We start from the raw sequence: 6,010 nt of genomic DNA, 5'->3' as shown, positions 1-6,010 counted from the left end.
AGGTTTGGGAATTAGAATAGCTGGGCTTTAGCTCCATCTGAAGATGGCCTTTTCATGTTATTGGGCAAATCACTTAACCTCTCTAGATCTTGGATTTCTCATCCTTAAAAAGAGTCTTAAATGAGTTTATTATCTCTAAGAAATTGACTCATTCCTGGCAGACAGTGTGTATACTTTCAGATAACGTCAGATCTGTCTGGTTTCTCCGTTATAGCCAGCCTAGACTATGCCACAAATAGCAGCTCCGACCATCTGGGAGCTAGGAAATAAACCTGCTTTTCATACATGACTTAGATCAGAGTTTCTTAAACTTTTATGTACATAAGCATCACCTAGAGGCTTTCTTTAAAAATACTGGCTTCCTCGTCCCAGCCTCAGTGACTCTAATCCAATAGACATGTGGCAAAGCCTAAAAACCTGCACGTTAACTGTCATCCAAAATGATTCTGATGCAGGTGATCCTCAGACTATGCTTTGTGAAAAACCTATCCACACCTAACAGAAGCTCTAACTGCATAGTGAGCATCATCTGCATAGTGAGCGGTTAACATTTGTCCTTGGATCATGGCTATAATTCAAATCGAGTTGCTGGTATAGTCCTGATTGTTTTGCAGGTGGTTTAGTCTGGTTTCCCCAGAAGAGAACACTGAGAGCGGAATTTGTGTACAAGTGTTCTCAGGAGAAAACAGAACCGGAGTAGAGCTAACGGAATAGCTTAAGGCCAAGAAAGAAAGCAAGGTGAAATTGCAGGTGCTGAGATTGCTGGAGTATAAATTACATTGCAGTTTGTCCTATGTCAGGGTAAGGCAGCTGGGCCCTTAACTATGACACCAGTACCTCATTGGCTGCTATATGCCCTGTGGGAACTGAAACCCCTAGGTATTTTCCTCTCTGGGAGAAGTGGCTTAAGCACCAAAAGGACAGTCCTCTGAAGATGACTGCAGATCCCAGCCCTTCAGAGAGGAGCATGTGGAAGTTGGGAGTGCATTTTTCCAAGGCTATCTAATCAGGTGAGACGCCAACAACTTCTACTCAGCTGGCTGTCTCATATTCTTATCTTCCTTTGTTAACTCTGTTTAAATATTAGAACCTTGCAAGCTAGACATTTCTAGCTGATGACATTCAGTTGGTCTGAAAACCCTGAAAATGGAAATCAAGTAGTAAAGGAGTAGAATATGTCATCCCAAATATGCTGCTTTGGCATATTGATTATTTTTGAGTTAGGGGCTATTTAGAAATAGCAGGTACAAGAAGGACATTCTGATCTTCCTTTTTCATCCTGGAAGCAGGAGAAAAAACTCTGAGGGGAGGTGCCCTTCCTATACCCTGAGGACAAAAGACATTGTTTTAATGGAGACAGGGGATTGAACCTGAGAAATTTGTACAAAGGGACCTCATTAAACTAATCCTTTACCTTCCTACTCTGTTCCCTGCAGTTGACTGCCTCAGGTCAAACCCCTTTATCTTTGTTTATCCAAATGGTATAAATTTCTGTTCTGGTCACTTGTTTGGGTCTTTGTTCTTTTGTGATAATTCCCTTGTAAAAATGTCACCAAATATGTATGTTTTTCTCCTGTTAATCTGTTTTGCTTCAGTTTAATTCTTAGGCCCAGTCAGAGACCCTGAGAAGGGAGATTTTTTTTTTCTCCCCAAGGGTAACCAATTCACTTGGCTTTTTCCCTCTATGTTCTTCTGATTCGTTTGCATTGCCTATTTCTGACCTCAGTGTGATTTCTCAGGGCTCCATCATAGTGTATAATCCATTCGTTGTCACAGAACATTCAAAGTTCAGAATATAACATTGCTTCTTGTCTTTAGCAAACCCTCAGGAATTCCCAGCTCCAGTCCTCAGGCCACTGCCTTCTAAGGACCTGCTCACTTGCTGTACATTCTATTTACTTGACCTTTCCTCTCAGTGACTCTTAGACTCTGCTACAGGATAACAGCCCATCAGAACACGTCCAGATTGAGTCCATTCAAATAAACCAAAATTAACTGGAATCCTTGGACCAGCTCAGAATTAGGTTTGGTAAAAAGAAGTCTTTGTGATTGCATAATGGTGGGGGGAAAAAAAAAGATATGCTTATGTAACATTTTAACACTGGAGTTAAAATGTCTTAAAATTCTTTATTTAGTTAATTTAATCCAATGCACAAAACAGTCTGTTCTCTAAGTCCTATATAAATAAAAAATGCTAATTAGGACTATATAATAAAGATAGTAAAAAAAATCATTGGATATTTTTTTAAAAATCAAGTTGGAAACTATTTCATGTGCCTTTAATGTCTTACTATTGGGCTATTGAATTGCATATAAATCTAGAAGTAGCTGCAAACAGTTTTTTCAGTGGAAACATGTTTAGAGATTTTTTTCTCTCTCTTTTGCTATGTCAAGTGGTGATGGTATTGCTAAGTCAAAGTTCTAAAAACACATTTCTTGAAGTTGTACTGTACCTTTAGTGAATAGCAATGAATAAGGCTGATTCTGGGTATATCAACCTAAATTACATGACTGAAGGAAAATTAAATAGAACTCAAAATATTGAAGACTTTTTTTCTACAAGATGACAGATTTAAGGTACCTGGAGGTAGTCACATATTTATATACTGTTTACATTTTTTACAAGAATACTTCTCTGCCTATCAGACAAAAAAAAAAAACTTAGAGCTGTATGCATGTGTATAATGTGTTTTTTTTTTTTTAAATCAACTAAGTAAATTTGAAGATCTAATTAGCTTTACTCAGCAATTCACGAATGGAGCAGTGTCCCATCTAACGAATAGAAAAGAGCTCCAAAGAGCTGTAGAAAAGGTAAGTTTTTAAAGACAGAAAGGGGTGGGAAAAAGAAGTTTATTAGCAAAAAATGTGTTGTTTCATGCAAGCACCTCCTTCTAAGCCACAAGAGATATGTTGGGAAGATTTCCTCACTAGTGCTGACCTGGTAGTTCTAGTTAATGGTTACATTTTGAGAGATGCTTAAACTGCAATTAGGTTAGGTATTAAGTCTTGATTTGTGCATTTGGGACTTAGCATACGTGGCTCCATTTTGTCTGTTGTCTTCTTTTTGACAGTGTGTAAATGAGGATTTCTTCAATATTGGAAAATGCATAGCATCTGTCAATCAATTCCATTGGTTCTAGACACATGATGATTTGCATACTACTGTTATGTATTACAAGGATTTTGATCAGTTATTTATAAAGATCTATTCTACTGGGGATCCCTGGGTGGCGCAGCGGTTTGGCGCCTGCCTTTGGCCCAGGGCGCGATCCTGGAGACCCGGGATCGAATCCCACATCGGGCTCCCGGTGCATGGAGCCTGCTTCTCCCTCTGCCTTTGTTTCTGGCTCTCTCTGTCTCTCAGTCTTTCATGAATAAATAAATAAATAAAATCTTTAAAAAAAAAAAAAAAAGATCTATTCTACTGAAATTACTAGTTTGAATATTTTCTTTGCATATATTTGATTAGATATAAGGTGAAAATTAACTAGTTGCTTTGGTTCATTGAGGAATCTAACACACACTAGAACTTAACAAAATAACTTTTTGGCACCCCCGAGCATTTATTGAAATGGTATGAATTGCCCAACAACTAGAGTTTATTGTTGACAAAGGAAGAGGTAGATTCCAAAACAAGACAGTTGAAAATTCAGATTTTGTGAATGGAAAACAATGTAGGTACAGGATCTTTCCATGAAAGCAAAAGATGCTGGGGTGGATATTGTAGGGATCCTGTTTAGTTTAGAATAGCAGAATATAGGGCAAACAGAATCTTATTTGTAGGAAAAAAGTGTGGTCATAGTTATAAACTTCAAAGTATTTTAGGTTTGATTTGAGTGTATTTTTATGTGAGAATTTTAGTTATATCTAACTAGATCAAGTGAATAGGGCATAGAATGCTTTCATATACTGTTTTGTGGCATGTGTGTATCTGCCAAACTCAACCTAATTGACTCAGATGTTTTGCCATATAGACAAGCCAAGGTAAACCACAAGGATTGTATTTTTGTAATACTAATTAAATTTAATTTTTCACTGCTCAAAGCCAGTCATAATAGTCATAAAATCTAACTTTCCCCTGTTTTGGATAATGCCGAACTTTTGTGCCAAAGAGCCCTGATAGTTTACATTAGGGATTCCACTAGAATGATTTATAATAGCTCACACAGACTAAAGTGCTTTTAAATGTTATGTTGGGTTACTAAAATTATTGAGAATTCAAACAGGATATGACAATTTAAAGAATAAATTTGTTTATCGATCTCTCTTCTACCATCTATCCTTAAAGTTATAAACAGACACATGTACCCATACACACACACACACACACAAATACACACATGTGCAAAGGAAAGTGAAATTGAATTGAATTGAATTTTGTTTGAATCACAAAAGCATGTAAGAGCACGGTATATTTTGGGACTGTCATTATTTCTACCATTTGGTTGGTTTTAAATAAGGAAATAGTTCAAAACTGCAATTGATTCCACATTATTTTATAAGACTCTTTCATTCACTTGATTTTACTAAAGTTATTCTTTACCTAAGAATTAATGCATATGAGCTAAAATTTTCCAAGGAAATTTTCTTCAAAATCCTAATTTTATTTTCATCTACCTCAGAAAATTGACATTTATTATAAATTTGTATACTCCATTACATTAACAATAATATGTAAGTCTAAAATAGCATTAAAGAATTTGAACCATTTAGAAATTGATATCCCTCCACATTGAATAACCAATGGTATTGCAAGAATTAACACAGCTCTAATGTTCATTTAAATCCAGAGCTATAAGAACCATTTAGAGACAGTTTGTGATGAAAAGATATGAAAAGGAATAGGGAGAAAGCTGCTACTCCTTGTCAGCTGACCTCATAGGAGGTAAGTTTCCTTAGACTTATCCTGCAGGGAACCAAGAAGTCTTTCCACAGGTTGGCAAATGTCCTTGTGATTTCAGTTTCCTCATTGATTCAAAGATTCAGAAATACAAAGTAGAATTTAAATCAAAATCAAAATTTGTGCTTTAAAGGAATTTCAAATGATGAAATGTCATGCTAAAATGTGAAGTACTGTATTATCTTTTAAAGATCTTTTTTACTCCTCATATTTTACTAGTGATTTCAAGTTGGCATATCCTTTAACCTCTAAAATGTCTATTTAAGTAAATAATTAGATTAAACTTAAGATTTTAAAAAGCAATAAAATAATAATAATAATAACTAAAAAATAACATAAAGTAGAAATTAAAATTATGAAGTTCAGTTCTTTTCTGCATTTTCCAGTTTAGGTGTCTTTGGAAAATATACTCATATTTCAATGGTCTGAAATTTATAGCTTTTAAAAAAGAAAGTGCATTCTACAATTATAGCTAATAAATTTGATGTACATTAAATATTACAGCTAGTGAGTAGATATTCATGTCACTTACTAGATATCGACATCAATAACAATTGGTTATAACAGAAAATCATATCAAATGATTTTTGGAAAGAAGCACAAGTTATTGATTCAACATACGTTCAAAAATAAAAATAAGTATAGTGTGCTTATGACAACAGATGTATATATAAAAAAAAGCAAGATGATTTTAGTTGACAATCTGTTCAATGATTCAGCAGTGTCATGTTGTTCCCCTCAAAATGTTTATATTATATAATTTTAGTCTCTTCTGAAAATACTGGTCTATAATCTTTAGCTGGTAGTCCCAAGCTTTCTCCTTCTTTTCCTTCTTCTCCTTCTCACTCTTCTTTTAACTTTTTTTTCATTGAACTGTACCCACAGTATACAGTTCTCTGCCATATACAAATGGTGGGCTAATGACAGTTTTAAAATTTTGTTCTTTCTTTCATTAAGAGGTAAAATCTATTTCCCTTCCCTCTGAACCTGGATTCACCCTCTAACTTGCTTCGATCAAGAGAACGAAGCAAAAATGACATGGTCTAACTCGAGGGTGAGTCCCAGATCTGAAGATTCTGTTTTGGCACTCTTAAAACACTTTACCATAGA

Source organism: Canis lupus, chromosome 8 (genome assembly GCF_048164855.1).
Source record: "Canis lupus baileyi chromosome 8, mCanLup2.hap1, whole genome shotgun sequence".
In the NCBI taxonomy this organism is placed as follows: domain Eukaryota; kingdom Metazoa; phylum Chordata; class Mammalia; order Carnivora; family Canidae; genus Canis; species Canis lupus.
This window is presented reverse-complemented; position numbering follows the sequence as displayed.